Here is a 16913-nt window from a genome sequence, read left to right as displayed (position 1 = left end):
GTGGAAATTATGTTCTTTTGTGTAACTGGGAAGGTCTCCAAGATGAGTGCCATTTCTTGGAACTGCAGAATTCTTTTCTCACATGAGCTACATGACAGAGGAGTGTTACACAGCTCACCCATGGATGCTGGCAGCCAAGTGACACCCAAACAGAGTTCCGAGTCTGCATTATGTAATTGGAAATCCCTGCAGTGCAATAACTTTTCAATGTGCACAATGATCTAAATTAATGTCTCACTTCTACTCAGGGAGAACTAGGCTGCCAACGATTTCATTTTTTTTTTCTCCCTCTCAGTTGAGAGATACAATTTGTCTTAGAGGCAATTGTAATGGATGCTTCTGTGTGTCTGGTTTGCAAAATGAAGGTATGTTTTGTGCTATCCTTTTTGCTTTTCTGCTTAATCCTTTGATATGTGTGGGCTTCATTTCAGTGCTGTGTGTGTGTATGTGTGTGTATTTCTGCATTCAGTTGGTGTGTGGTACTATAAGGTGTCTTGACTATTGTGTGTCACTTTTATGTATTAGGTATGGTTGATTAGTGGCCAAAATATGGGGGGTACTTTTGCTAAGGCAGCAGCTAGTCTTTGGGGGAGATTCTAAAGATGATGCCATTGGTTATTTTAGAATTACTACTGTTAGTAGAGTCTGTTTCCTCTGACTCTTTTCCTTTCCGGGATGTGTTTGTCTGTCTTTGGGCTTCATTTCAAAGATATTACTGCTCTTTGATCTAACTTTTCCTAAGTGATTGCTAATCAGTGGCATTTTCACACTAAAAAGAGTATTTCAATGGACCTTATTTCTTTTGGTTCATTCTCAGTCCATGTTTTACCGAAATACAGGACAAGACTTTCACCAAAGGGAGGTGGTTCTGATTATTTGGAAATTGGCATTTCTAAATGGCATACCCACCATTAGCCTTTCAAGAGAACGTTTCAAGAGAAAAATGTCTTTACATGAAAAACAGGCCTGTGCAATCAAAGAGAAGAATACATGCATTATGGAAAGCAAAGCTCTTGCTCTATCACTTATAAGCACATCCAACCCAACTGCCCTAATCTAAGCTTTCACATTCTCTTTCTTGAACGCCAGCAGCAGTCACCTAACCGGTTTCTCCACAACCACTCTGACCCCCGCTAAACTGATTATACACATAATTCATATTGGATCCTGTCAACCTCTTCCTCTTCTCAAAACCACTCACGTACCCAGGCTTAACATTCTTCAGTGGTTTTCCTTTGCGGGTAGGATAAGAAAACAGTCTTACCCACGCTTTCAGGGTGTGGCTCAGTCCACCAGCCTCATCGATGCCCTGCCGGCTGCTGCTTCTCTGAGGTCCAGTCTCACTGGCCTTCCCTTAGGCCCGAAAGGGGCCAAGTTCCTTCCTACTGGTACCCAGATCATAAATCTTGTAACACAGTAGCTTACACTTCTACACTTCTTATCCTTTTAAGTCCACTCTTTCTTCAGATATTAACTCAATTCTCACTTCCTCAGGGAAGCTTTCCCCATTGACATAATTTGTTCATTTCCTTTTAATGACCTACTCCCATTAGGGCTAGATTTTCCTCCCGTATAGTACATTTTACAGTTGTAATTTTATATTCATTTTGTGGAGTGATTGTGATTAATATCCACCTTTTTAAAAAAAAAAATGTTTATTTTGAGAGCGTGAGAGCACGAGCAAGGGAGGGGCAGAGAGATTAGGAGAGAGAGAGAATCCCAAGGAGAGTCTACACTGGCCAGGGCACAGGGCCTTTTGTGGGGTTCAGACTCATGGAACTGTGAGATCACGACCTGAGCTAAAATCAAAAGTCAGACGCACAACTGACTGAGCCATCCAGGGGCACCATGTCAATCTTAAAATAGGAAAGCAGAGGTATTTTTGCTTGACTTTGTATCCCACCACCAAATGCAATACCTAGAATGTCATAGGGGGCTCCATAAATACCTTTTTTTTTTTTTTTTTTTTTTTAAATAAGTGAAGAGGGGGCACCTGGGTGGCTCAGTCAGTTGAGTGTTTGACTTCGGCTCAGGTCATGATCTCGTGGGTTTGAGCCCTATGTCGGGCTCTGTGCTGACAGCTCAGAGCCTGGAGCCTGCTTCAGATTCTGTGTCTCCCTCTCTCTCTCACCCTCCCCCGCTCATGCTCTGTCTCTCTTGCTCTCAAAAATAAACATTAAAAAAAAAAAATAAATGAAGAAATAAAAACTACAAGGCAAGAATTTGAAAAAAAAAAAAAAACTTTACTAAGTCTATTGTAATCATTTAAGATTAGAAAATACAGGGGCGCCTGGGTGGCTCGGTCAGTTAAGCGTCCGACTTCGGCTCAGGGCATGATCTCCTGGTCTGTGAGTTCGAGCCCCGCGTCGGGCTCTGTGCTGACAGCTCAGAGCCTGGAGCCTGTTTCAGATTCTGTGTCTCCCTCTCTCTCTGCCCCTCCCCTGTTCATGCTCTGTCTCTCTCTGTCTCAAAAATAAATAAACGTTAAAAAAAAAATTAAAGATTAGAAAATACAGTTGTTAAACTATTAGAGTGTGTTAGAACTTTTTTTGGTGAATTGATCTTGGTTATCAAGTTCACTAGCTACACCTGAAAGCAAGATTGCTTAGATTTCATCTGAATGGACTTTATAGGGCAAGTGCCCCAACTCATGAAAGAAAGTGAATCTGGGTTGCATTCCTATCTCCTTGGTGTTTATAAATAGAATTTGGAAAGTGGTCGGCATGTCTGAAATGCCCATATGAGGAAATATATAATCATATTGAAACAGCAGACATGTTTTAGTTCTTACTAGGTGGCAGACAGTGTGCTAAGCTCTAAACCTTTGATCACTCATTTATATCCCTAAGTCTTCTGAGGCCTTGGTAAGACTGTTAACTGCTTTTCATAACTGAAGAAACAGAAACACATTATGTACCCACGCTCACAAAATTAGCGGACTTCGGGAGGTTTGTAGGATTCAAGACCCCAGCTCCCATACTGCCTTATTAAATGTAACATTATTGCGGCATCTGGGTGGCTCAGTCGGTTAAGCCTATGACTGTGGCTCAGGTCATGATCTCATGGTTTGTGAGTTCGAGCCCCACTTTGGGCTCTGTGCTGACACCTGAGAGCCTGTAGCCTGTTTCAGATTCTGTGTCTCCCTCTCTCCCTCCCTCCTTCTCTCTCTCTCCCTCTCTCTCTGCCCTTCCCCTGCTTGTGCTCTCTCTCTTGCTCTCTCAAAAATAAATAAACATTAAAAAAAATAACGCTATTAACATCTATGTGTTCTGTCTAGCAAGTAGGAGATGAACATTTTGTGTTTTGCCTGAGAAGCAGGAGTAGGAGATGTAAATGAATCTTTAAGAATAGGTACAGATGTTTTGCTGCTTCCCCAGTATAAATAGCATCTGTATTATATTTTTTAAAACATATGAAATAAAAATTAAAATGATAGCCTATTTATTCTTGCTACTCACTTTTACAACGTTTTGTATTGTTTAAATTTGTACGCTACAATCTTAGCATGGTCTTTCGCATTAAAATTCAGGTATTATTAGTCATAGTGCTATCTTACATTTATGTGGCATTTTACAGTATATTAGGTATTTTCATTTAGATGCTGAATTTAATTTTCCCCAAATACCACCTAAAACAGGAATGGTGATCTCCATTGTAAAGATGTGAAGGTGAGAATTCGGCTCTCAAGCGTAGAGTGGATGGCTAGGTCAGGAGAGGGCAGGGCTGGCCTCCACATCTTCTGACCCCAAGAGCACCCACCGGCAGCGTTATCATAGAGCCTTTCACGTACCTGCCCCCAAATCCCAGGATTATCTGCTCCTGTGATAGGTGTCTTTATCAACAGGACCTGAGTGCTGTTCAACATACACTGAAATTCTTTGCTGCGTTGTGTTCTCTTTTGTTTCATCTATCTGTAAAATTTAAGTGAAATTCATTAGACGTGATTTGTTTTATGGAAAAGAGAAAAACTAAAGTGTTTTATTTTTTATTTAAAAAGTTTACCTGTCAAGTTATACACATACACGTATTTATGTTATATATAGTTTATATGTAAGCGTTAGTAATTATTTTATGACTGCAACAGAAGTGTGATGGATAGCGTTTTCCTTAGAGCTCAGTAGTATCATGATTTCTAGTAAAAAAATGGTCTCGGGGCATCTGGGTGGCTCAGTCAGTTGAGCGTCCAACTTCGGCTCAGGTCATGATCTCACAGTTAGTGAGTTTGAGTCCTGTGTTGAGCTCTGTGCTGACAGCTCAGAGCCTCGAGTCTGCTTCGGATTCTGTGTCTCCCTCTCTCTCTGACCCTCTTCCACTGGTGCTTTCTCTCTCTCAAAATTAATAAACATTAAAAAAATTTTTAAAAACGGTCTTAAACTAAGCTTGGCCCTACTGGGAAAAACAACACAAAATGTTTAAATATATGGTAAAACAATTAAAATGGCATTTTTGTGATAGGTCATATTATCAAGGCACAAATGGTGACATTTTTTAATGTCATAATTATTGTCTTTAATTTTCTGAAAGTCTAGTTTTGAAAAGCTTTCTTTTTTATCTTGCTCTGTTTATACCAAAAAATTAAAAATTTCTTCAGTATAACATTAGCACAAGAAATTAGTGACAACAGCGTAGCCTGCCTGAACTCAACACCTCTAAAGGTCTACATTGAAGACCTTAGAGGGTGCAATGAAATTCTACCAGCATATACCAAAGGGCAGTGCAAATAAACTCAGAACAGACTTCTTCAAGGTTGTTTTTTTTCTTATTTGAATAGCCCAAAGTATAATGTGATTTAGATTTCCCATCAAGTTTTGATTCATTTCTGTAGTGTATTATATTGCTATGCTACCACATTGCCTCCCATTGTGGCTAGGAAGATGGGATTTTTACGAGCAGGCAGAAATAGAATAAAGAAACAATTCAATATTTTTTCCATTCATGCATCCCTAGATGTAAACTGACAAGGTCAGCCAGGAGTTGTATCAGTAGTTACAATTGGTTATCTAAAATCAAAATTACAGGACACGATGTTCTTAAGTCCCAGTTGAAAGCTCAAATGTTGCAATCGATGTTTGTTTCATTTTGCAAAATACTGCAGTTCCTTTTTAACAGTTTTGATCTTTATAAAGAAATTTCACTAGAGACCTAGACAACAGCATGTTGTTGGCCTCCTTCCTCAATGGAGCCGTAAACTTTATTATGTATCAAACTGTCCACAACTGTGGAAAGCCTTTGCTCTTTGGGGAAGGAGAAAACCCAGATGCTGAGAAGACACACAGCATATAATGGCAGTGAACATGAGCTCAGAAGACCTGGGATGGGTCCTAGGCCTGCCACTTGCTAGCCTTGAAACAGGCTCTTCCCTCCCCCCCCCCCCCCCCCCCCCCCGAAGTACAGTTAATGATGCCAAGCCTACCTAATTCCCAGAGATGATGGGGCCATGAGGTTCTGTAAGCGATAGTTCTGTGAAGCTTTATGCCAATGTCAGATGGTATCTCCATCATTATTATTCTTTACACAGGACTGACAAATTAACAATTCTTTTTTTCTTGTTTCCTAATATCAGAGGGGATGGTTACTCAGTTGTAAAGCGAATGTTTCAGGAAGTGTAGATCTGGAAAAAACAGATAACAGCACATAAGTTTGGTCAGATCAGCGATGTTGTGATGGTATTTATGTACTTCCTCGCTGTCTTTGTTTTTATCTCCAGCCCTTTGTAGTGCTTTAGATAGCAGAGGCTTTGAGAATGGATATCCCGATTACATTACTGAGGGCCAAGGTAAGCTTTATATATGATGGTGGCAATTAGTTGTTGGCCATGGCTGATTTCCTCATCATATCTCTCAGAAACTGTCAAGGGTATTTATGATTTTGCTGATCATCAGATATGGATACCCAAATGCCTTGTGGTGGTCTGATTCTATTGCTATCATTATTAACACAAAATGTTAACATAACTCTTTTTGAGTTAGAAAACATAAAAGCCAACCTCACTGAGGGCTGGTAGTGGTGGTGGAATAAACTAGTAACAAGAGGCATCTAATTTTGCTGTTTTTTCCTCTTAAAACTCACTTGGTATCATAGTTAAGAACACACTTGGTCTATATTTCTTATCTCCACACATGGATCAAGACCTCTTGCATTCTTTTCCTTTTTCTTTTATTTATTTTTTTTTAAGATTGACATATTTTTCGAGTACATAATGCATTCAAATGATTCGAAAATCATAAAGTATACAATACACAGGAAAAGTCATGCTTGGTTTCCTGCCTACATGCTTAATTCACACACATCCTTCCCCGCCATGGACATGAACAAGGTAACCCAGGTATAAGTGTCTTGTGTACATTCACAGAAATAATTTTTTATGTTTATAACCCCATGCAAATATATAAATATACATTGTTTTCCTTAAACACACAGTGTCTTAATACACAGAGTTTGGCACCCTTATTTTTACTTAATAACACATGCTTACTTTTTGAGGTAGTTCTCACTGCTGTGATTATGTGTATGAAATTATCCCTTTGAAGGGCTAGACCTCAGGATATACTTCTATAATTTTTTATAGTTTTCCTCAGTGAATTTGGGAAAAGCAAAGTAACTGGTTCTTCCAGAAGCTGAGCAAAAAACTGAAAAGAGACATTATCTTGATGTTTTAAGGATGGTGTTTATATCCTTTGGTTATGGTATATGGTGTTTGAATCTCTTGGACATCCATTAAGTGTCTTTCCTATTTTCTAAAGAAAATGATATGTATGAATATGTTTATATCTCCTCCAACTGAACACAATGTAGGTGTAGTAATCTGATGTTCAAAAAAAAAAAAAAAATCACAAAGATCTAATCAAATTTGCCTATAAGCTATATCTAAGAAAAGTCCGGGGCAAAGTTGATGTTCATCATAGAGCTTGAATACCTAGGCATAGCCTGCTTAGAACAGAACCTTCTCTGTTCTAAGTATGTGTTCTGTGAAGAGAAATCATAAGGTTTCTCTATGCTGGTCCTAATGTACCCAGCACATTAGCACATGTTTTCAGCAGAGTTTCGCATAGTTTCCTTTCACTAAGTACACAGTTTATAAAATTCAGAATTTTTAATCCTAACATTAAAAGTATATTATAATTAAATTATTTAATATTTTTGAAATACTTAATCTGCTAGAAAAATCACATATTGGTCCTGAATACTGTTTCAGATGGTTTTTAGTTATGTAAATTATTTCTCTCCTGACTGTGTAATTACATGATGGACTGGTTTCTAGGGTATCATATACTTAATGTGAGTTTCTAAAAATGCTTTAATCATATAATTGCTAGTTTATCCAGTAGAAAATATAGGTCTGAGAACACTATCATTATGTCATTATTCTCTACAAAAGACTGTGAAACACACTGAAGAGGCCATTATGAGGCAAATAACAGTTTTCTGTCGTGTCTAAATTTGCAAGGATTAAAAAAAAAAACCAAAACTGCAAGGAAACGTCTAAAGGTAAAGAGTTTAAAATCTACCAGGCAATTTATCTTGGGTCTCTCTCTGTGGAAAATCAGTGCAGACAAAGGAAGTGAATTGGTAATACTTAGGTCAGGAAAGCTAGTAGATTATCTAATGCCAGGAGTGACGCTAATATTTAATAATTGATTCATTAAATTCCATGTAGAAAGTCTAAAGGAAATTAAACCTGAGATTTAGCGTTTGCGTTAGAATCTAGCTGCACTCTTCTTGTGCTTGTTTTATGAAGTGTACCATGTTCAAGTGGGATTGCAATAGATAATGATTTATATTCATTGGGTTTATACCCAGGAGGAAACCAGACTTGTAATCTGGAATGGCTAAGTGGTTAAATTCAAATCTAATTTTATAGAACTCAAAGATTAAAAAAAAAATTCTTTTTTGACTCAGGAGGCGTCATGGGTCAGAAAATGTATTTTCAGCAAAGTCTAGTAAAGTCCAAAGTAAAATACTCCATTGGTGGGTTTAGTATGAGAAGGCAAGACCCTTAAAAATTCTCTCTCTTTCTGTCGATGTATATTTGTTACATACACACGCAAATATACACACAGACACATACATATACACATTTCCTTGCTCTCCCACTTAAAATGGTGACAGCTAGGGCTCTGAGTAAGAGGAAAACCAAAGCCAGGATGTTAGCTTTATAAGTAAAAGGGGAAGGTTGAAGTGATGCTGTAACCTGAAAATCAGATGGTTATTCTGTTAGTGTCGATTCTGCTGTTGAATCTGCTTCATGATTAATACAACCAGTTGATTTGTATTTTCATGCAATAAAAGCATTTTTTCTCCCACAATCATGTTTGTGTGTGTGTGTGTGTGTGTGTGTGTGTGTGTGTGTGTGAGGGGTGGGGCACAAGTGAGCGAGGGGCAGAAAGAGAGAGAGAGAGAGAGAGAGAGAGAGAGAGAGAGAGAGAGAAGCGGGGCTCATGTTTTATCCCAAGCGGAGCTCCAGATCAGGAACCATGAGATCATGATCTTGGCCACAGGCGGATGCTTAACTGACTGAGCCATTCAGGTGCCCTACAGTCATGGTTTTAAAAAGATTGTTAAATCACGGTTACATTTTGCTGTTTAATCTTTTGCTTTCCCTTCATCTGTTAAACAGCAACAAAAACTAATATTTTTTTAAATGATGAGTTTTAAAAGATCATAGGTTGCTGAACTGATTGAAAACTGATTCATAGCTAATCATTCTGGTCTTTCAAGGAAACCTGAAACTTGACTAGGTCTTTTGGTGATTTTATGCTTATGCCACTAGCTAGCATGGAGCAGCCCTGGAGTCAGAATGTGTTGACCCAGAATGAGTCAGAATGTGTGGGTTTGAATCCTGGCCCTGCCACTTACATCTCCGTGACTGACCAACTTTCGTGGCCTCTCTGTACTTCTGTTTCCCTTTTTGTAGAACTGAGATGGTAATAATAAGTACTTCATAGAAGATTAAAGGCCATTCTCTGTGCCGCCCTTTTAACTCAGTGTGGGGCATGTGGTCCACAATGAGTGAATGTTAGCTCTTGGTTTTCCTCCTGATAACCCCTCCTGTTCTCCAGGTTTGTGGCTCTCTCCCCCCTGTACCTTCTTCACATGTCTATGATTACCTTTTTCAACAAAATAGTCAATACTCAAGATAGAATCAGAATTTGTTTAAAAAGTGTCTCTGCCACTTAATAACTAGCTGGGCAATCTTAAGAAAGTTTCCTTAAGTTTTGAGCCTAATTTTTCTCATTTGTAGGACTCTCTTTTCTTGAGTGGATCAAATGACATTTTAAATGTGAAAATACATTAAAACTTGCAAATTAGTAGAGATTATGGTTAGAAATGTGAGCTATAGAAAGACAGAGATACTGTCTTTGTTTATTTCTTTTTTGGAACAGAAGTAATTTTCCTATTTGAACAGATCTTTATTTTGGAAAACTGGAAAATCCAGAAAATCGAGAAGAAGAAAAAAAGCCTATATTTCGTCCACTTAAAGAGAGATACTATTAACATCTTGATGTAATCATTTAAGTTTTACTGGAAATACATTTTGATATCCATTATGTCTTACTTTAATGTTTGCGTGTTGCTAGTGTACCAACAAGCCATGTTTCTTTAAGTCACTGTTGTCAATTTCTTTGTAGAGTAAATAGACTTACTCTATATGTAGAAGGCAAAGTTTTTCCTGGTTTATTTGTATGTTTTGTGTGTCTTGTAGCATAACATATGCACAGTCTTTACTTTGCACTTTGGGAGGTGAAAAGTTTTAGACGCTAAAAACTGTCACAAGAAGTCATTTTTAGCTTTACTTTAATCATAAAATCAAGTACCTTTTTACTCTGCTGCATTATAAACGATCAAAATGTTCTGCCCATAGGTATATTTGTTGGTATGTCCTAATTGCAGCAAAATTTGTTATGAAAATTTGAGGTGGAGGAAAGGAAGTTGACGAAACCCTCAGCTTCAAGAATGCAGAAATTTGAAACACCCATGGACTAGCATAATCTGAAACCAATAATCAGTAAAGCTACTGTATAGACCGATATTAATTTTGAATCTACAGATGGTCAAAATGGGTGCAGATGCACATACTTTGAAATAATTTAATTTGGTTAAATCATAGTTTGTTATCAAAATGTCATAGCATGTACAACTAGTTAAGGATAATTAAAAAAAACACATAAGTTGTAGTATAATTTTTGCCAACCACTTCACTCCATTACCAAGTAACCAAAATACTGTATGAGAACATAGAGAGAAAAAAATAAGAAAAAACCCAGACAATGTTTGATAAGGTACCAAAAAAAAAAAAAAAAAAAACCTTCAAAGAAGCAGGAATATAGACATGAAAAACAAACAAACAAACAAAAAAAAAACAACGCAAAAAACCCTATACAGTTAAAAGAGGTCCTCAGTTAAAAAGAAGGCTGGAAGACCAGATTTGAGGCAGCAACGTCCATAGACATGCATATCAGTGAAGTTTGTCAGAACTTAATTTGGGTGGTCACATGAGCTTACTGTGAATACACTTAATGTTTTCATTTGCGAAATATCAGTTGCTATGTGCTGGAACATCCGCTAGGACCTTGAGATGTAAAAACAAAAGACAAAGTTTTTGCCCTCCAGCTAACAGTGTAATGATGAAGACAGGTACATAGATAATTAAAACGTAACGGGGCAAAAGCAGTGATGGTGTTGGGCGCAGGTTATTATGACATCCAAGGGAAAGTCAGTGTAGCCAACCCGAGGTAGGGGAGGGGATGACAGTTTCAGGGAAGGATTCCTGGGGAGGTGACATGGAATTGTGCGACTGTGGGGGCAATAGGCAGAGTGGAGGGTGAGAGAGGTATAAACCAAGCCCTGGAAGTGACAGACTGCAGACTGCTTGCTTGTGTTAGTGCTGTGCTGGGGATGCAAAATCTCTGAGATGGGAAGACCGGACAGGTCGGCCGGGAGTAGACACTGTGCAGGAGCACGGTGGCTATGTGAAGATGCTGGGACTTTTTTCTGGAGGGGGAGGGGAAAGTCATTTTAGAGTTTTAAACCTGCAACTTACATTTTTAAATTTGTATTTATTTATTTATTTATTTTGAGAGAGAATGAGTGAGTGGGAGAGGGGCAGAGAGAGAATCCCAAGCAGGCTCCACACTGTCCACGTAGAGCCTGGGGTGGGGGTGGGGGGGGCTTGAACCCACCAACTGTGAAATCATGACCTGAGCTGAAGTCAAGAGTTGGATGTTCAATGGACTGAGCCACCCAGGCGCCCCCAAACCTGCACCTTATGTCTTAGAGAGGTTATCCTGCTATTTCTATAGAGGGTGGAATTGAGGGACATGATACATGAAACGGAGAGAATGCTTATTTTCTAGGGCAATCTAGAATCTCCTCATGGAAAATCTTCAGAAAATTAAGAGCAGAGTCTAAAACTAGTCCTTTTTGTATGATAATTTTTTCCTTCCCTGTAGATAGAGAAACTTATGGGGGGCAGGGCAGGGAGAGGGGAAAAGAGTAGTAGGGAAGTAATGAGGCTTTGCTCCCAGCCTTCACCTGCAATCAAGGAAAAATGGACACTGTGCTCCTTGGGGGCCACAGAGGTGAAAACAATTACAGCTGGAGCTTTTTTAGAGGCAAAATTTGGTTTGGGTAACTTATTTAGAGGTCACTAATTTAATTGATATGGTAATCCAGTCTTTACTTTTTATCATTTATGTTTCCAGTATCTATAGTGAAGAGCTAGAAAGGATAAATGTACAGAGTGGTAAGATTAAGGTAGAAGAGTGTAAGATAATAAACACTTTTTTTTTTTCACTGCCCAAAAAGAATCGTAAACTATCCAATGCAAAAAAAAAAAAAAAAAAGTAGTTGCATAAGAGCAAGTATGAATCCTGTTCCTAACAGTTCTCTTCATTATAAACAAACCAATTTATGCAGAGCCCTCACTTACATGAGATAAACATATAAAATTCTATATCTTTCTCATTACCCATTTCAATGGTCATGACAAAGTCTCCTCCTCCTCTCTCCCACCTTCTCCCCATCATTCCTCTGGTTTTGTGCGGGCACAGACAGCCTCCACATACATCAGTGGTTGGGAACTGGCTTTAAAAAAACCAAGAACTGACTAATGATGAACAGTTATTTTACCACATAGATAAAGCACTGCCACTAGTGTCCATTGCAGATTAGTGGCGGTGATGTTGTTTTATTGAGTATTGGAGTAAAGAAGGCAGAGGGAAATGTTCAAGTTTGTATATGATACAGTCTCTTCTGGCCAGTAAAATCTGAGAGGAGAAAAAACCGCAGGCTCTGAGAGTGAGCAGAAAATGGCCACTAACTTTGATACAGACAAGGGTAAGTCTGTCTTGACGGAGAATAATTAGAACTTTATTTCAGATCTAATGGACAACTTATAGATGATTTTTTTTTCAAAAAAATTGGCTCAACGTTCTTTCATGACCAAAAAGGAAATCCTGGAAGTTAGTAGAAAACCTCTTTGAGGTCAACCAAAATACTTTTATGAAGTTATTTTAAAAATGGAGTTTCAAAAACTACATGATAAGCTATATTTTGGAGGTTTTGCATCAGGAAAGCCAGTGAATTGCAGAGAATGAGGGGTCACCTCTTACAGCTCCAAGCAAGAAGCTGGAAGACATATAAAGAAATTAGTAAAGATTGGAAAGGTCTAAATATTGGTGTTTCAAATTGAAACTATACATACATTGCTTAAATGTTTAGGTAAATTTATAATGATACATTGTGGTTAGATTATTTAAGGAATCCAGGACAACAAACCTTCCTGTATAATGGATACAGACTTATAGTTTAGGAGTCAGAATGAATTGTATTAGAGTTTGAGCAAGTGACTTAAACTGAATTAGAATCTTTTTTTTTTTTTTTTTTGTAAAGTGAAAATAATGAATAGTGCCCTTCTCATAGGGTGAAGATTTAATAAAATATGTAAAGCTGAGGTCAGTGGCTTGTACTTAACATTTAAGTATAAGCTTAGCACATAGTAGGTACTTTATAGAATTGTAGCGGCCGTTGTTACTTCATTATTCTTATGTAATGTACCCCTGTGCAAAGGTGAGACAGGCACCTGAGCTAAATGGGCCACAGGTCAGGTTCAATAAACCATTTCTTAGGTATGCTCTTAAATGAGTCAGGGCAGGCTAACGAATGTAATGAATTACTCCCAAATCTGAGTGGTTTAAGACAGCAAAGGTGGATTACTCAAGTTAGAGCAGAGTGTGGATGGCATGGTCTGGGAGTAGAAGCAGCTCTATTTTATGTAGTTATTTAAGGACATAATTCCTTTTGTCTAATGGCTCTACCATCCCCAAGGGCTTTGGAGTCCCCTTCTGGGACCTTGGCGTTGAAACAGCTGGTAAGGGAAGAAAGAAAAATGGAAAGTGTTGTGGGCCAGCCCCAGAGGCTCTGTACATTACTTCTGCCCATGGTTCATCACCTGGAACTTTAAATACATTGCCTACTGTAACTGAATTGGAGGCTGGGAAAGGTGGTCTGGCTGTGGGCCCAGAAGGGAGAGAAAATATCTGTCACAGGTTTCTTCCTGAGCTTTTGTTTACATGTCAACCAGGATAGAAAGTGGAAAGAAGAAATTGCTACAGTGTATTATGACATGCTCAAAATATGAAGCAAAGGGTTAACTGATTATATTAAGTGATAAAAATCCTAATCACTAACCTTGCATTCAATTAGAATAACATTGAATAAACTTCTCAGTTTATAAAATACAGTCATATCCTTTAGGGGGGTAAGGTGCCATAATGAAAAGAACACGGTCTTTGAGATAACACAGGCTTGGATTTAATTTGTGGCTCCCACACCTACCACCTGTGTGAGCTGAGGCTGATTAGTTACCTCTTTATGCTTTTAGTTCTCATCAGAAAAATGAAACGAATAATCCTTTCCTTGAGAATTATGAGGGTTAAATGAATTATAATTTTAAAGCATCTACCTTAGTACCTACTCTGTTTTTTAAAAAAATAGTGATTATCATTCAACTGACTTACTCAATGCTTTTAAGATTTTAATAGCCCAAGAAACTTAGACTCAGGCAAAATAAATGATTTGTTCGAGTTTAGTCAGAACTAAACTGACTTTTTCTGATTCCAAATCCCATGATCTTTATTTCACAAAGAACACATATCATAAATATTTTAATTAACATGGAATAAAAGAATGTCAAGGCAAACACCTAAAATCTATATGGAAATGTGTCTAACTGTGGCTTACTTTAAAAATTAAGGCAAATCTAAACTGAAGAAAAGAAAGCATTAAAAAATTTCAGGTATTTACCCATCTTTTAAAATTCTATGTCCCACACTCCTTCCAGATGACAAGTTAATTTGTGTCTTCCCACTCAGACACACTTTCTACCTCTTGGGAATGAAATGCATAGTGAGATTCTTTGTGGTTCAACTGTAAGTCAAAGAGAGCCGATTTCTAGGAGTATCAAAACTGCCCAGCTGGAAACTCCAAGCTATCCTTAGTCAGTAACCCAGCGTAGATGTCTTTATAGATGTCTTATAGCCTTTCAAAGACAACTATTAGTATCATTATGGAAATTACATTATTTCTGACCAGGCATTATCTTTAAGGCCCCATGATTCTTAGTCTGGTTGGTGAGAGTTTTTTTTTTGTTTTGTTTTTTGTTTTTTTTTTTTAGGCATCACAGCTGTAAACATGCACTTAATTTATTCTACACCCTGTTTTACACTTTTTTTTTCGTGCAAGCATTTTAAGTTATATTCACACCTATTCGTAAACTAATGCCTGCATAACTTCTCAGGCTTGCCCTTGTAGTTACTTTGTATACATTTTTCTCACCCACTTCTAACATGGCTTCACACTTTTTTTTTTCTTAAATACTAGAGCTCATTAGTTTTAGCTCCTTTATATGCTGCCCATATCACTTCTTTTATGTGCAGTGAAATAGCCTGCTCTACCAAAAAGCAAAGTAGAAAATATTTCTGTTTGAAATCATTGCTGTATATACCATACTATTAAGAAATGGTAAAGATAAGATAAAGAGCTTATTTTTGGCAAGTTAAGATCTCAGCGCAAAAAAAAAAACCCAAAAAAACAAAAAAACAAAAAACAAAAAAAAACAAAAGCAAAAACAAAACCAAGCACCAGCTTATCCAATAAAAGTTTCAAATTGTCAGTTTTACATTTTAAATCTGCTTTGCTGTCACAGAAAATGGAGACATATATGTGGATATCCACGCTGGTGCATGCGTATAAAAAAACCAAATGATCATTTAAAGCTGATCTTGGTCCTTTGAAATTTTGTTCTTGAATAAAAAATAGCCTTCAGTCTCCTTTATTTGAATATTATGTTTCATTAGACTATGTACTTTTATCTGGCAGAAACAAGTTTATCCAGCCCAAAAATACTGATGTAGATTGAAAATGAGTTAAAGGGACCACAAAGGAAATGTATGCTGTTATTTCTAAACCAAATGCCTAAAATATGAGTGTTAGGGCCATTTATTAAATCTTTATCTTTACCACACAAGCACAGGAAAATTCAAGCTGTGTTTATTATGCATCTAGGGTTACTTTAAAAGTACTTAACCAATATAGCACAGGAAACAACTAATCATGGCAGACACATGTTCATTTGCCATATACTCTTCTGGTGGATACTGTTAGATCTTTGACAACATAAAGAAAAACAGCAACACGTTTGCCAGCAGGTTATTTTCTTTCTACGTCACCAAACCATAGCTTCACATGATCTTCAGTAGAATGACTAGTTTTACAAATAAAGTCTTGTTCATTGTAATGAATACAAGCTGCTTTAACAAAAACTATTGCCACATCCACTCCTGGCTGAAATAGTCATAATTCTTTTAGAGTGGCATATTTTATGGGGCTATTATTAGACTGGCTTGTGTGAAGAGGCAATCATAATTTGAGAGCTATAAAGGTCTGGAACAGGGATGTTTTCAAAGTATGAGATAGGACTAAAATGTACTGACTCCTGTTCAGTTATATCTGCAGAACACCTTGGTTCTCATGACTTTATACTTATAGATTACAAATTTTTTGGAACCCTGATGCTATAATCACATATGTATTGCATATATAATGTATGTATTGAATTACATATATTATTTTTTAAATGATTTTTTAAAGTTTATTTTGAGAGAGAGAGAGAGAGAGTGAGTGAGCACGAGTAGGGTGGGGGCAGAGAGAGAGAGAGAATCCCAAACAGGCTCCAAGCATCTGATGCAGGGCTCGAACCCACGAACCGTGAGATCATGACCTGAGCTGAAACAAAGAGTCAGATGCTTAACCAACTGAGCCACCCAGGTGCCCCATGAATTAGATATATATACGTATTTTTTAAATTTTTAAAAAATCTTTATTTATCTTTGAGAGACAGAGCACAAGCAGGGGCAAACAGAGAGAGAGGGAGACATAGAATCTGAAGCAGACTCCAGGCTCTGAGCTGTCAGCGCAGAGCCTGATGTGGGGCTTGAACTCACGAACAGTGAGATCATGATCTGAGCCGAAGTCAGATGCCCAACCGACTGAGCCACCCAGGCGCCCCGAATTAGGTATATTTTATATGATTTTCTAATACATATTCATATTATTTACACTATAACATACATAATTATACATTATATGTTATTTAAGTATAATATATAAAATAACCATATACTTACAATGTATGATTATAATGTGTAATTATGTAAACATATATAGTTATGTAGTTTTGTGACATATATACACGTAATTCAAATATATTCTATTAAAAGAGAGATGATAGGAGAACAGTGTAGCATAAGTAATAGAATCTACTCCACTTGATGTTTCAGATCTTAGGTCTGCCCCTTACTCACTAACACAAGTTAAATATGCTTCGTTTTTTTCAACTTCAAATGGGAAAAATA

At 37.5% G+C, this 16913-nt stretch overlaps 1 long non-coding RNA gene across 1 annotated transcript in view; it reads right to left on the bottom strand.

Annotated features, from left to right (window-relative positions):
* Nucleotides 1–3196: 3196 nt before the first annotated feature.
* LOC125911514 (uncharacterized) overlaps nt 3197–16913 on the bottom strand; it is a 29933-nt gene continuing 16216 nt past the window's right edge. Inside the window, exons 2-3 of the long non-coding RNA XR_007454346.1 lie at nt 5414–5611; nt 3197–3911 (exon numbers count right to left, since the gene is read on the bottom strand). This is a non-coding gene — a long non-coding RNA (uncharacterized LOC125911514). The remainder of the gene's footprint in view (nt 3912–5413; nt 5612–16913) is intronic.

The sequence above is a fragment of the Panthera uncia genome, assembly GCF_023721935.1.
Source record: "Panthera uncia isolate 11264 chromosome C1 unlocalized genomic scaffold, Puncia_PCG_1.0 HiC_scaffold_3, whole genome shotgun sequence".
Lineage (NCBI taxonomy): Eukaryota > Metazoa > Chordata > Mammalia > Carnivora > Felidae > Panthera > Panthera uncia.
This window is presented reverse-complemented; position numbering and strand designations above follow the sequence as displayed.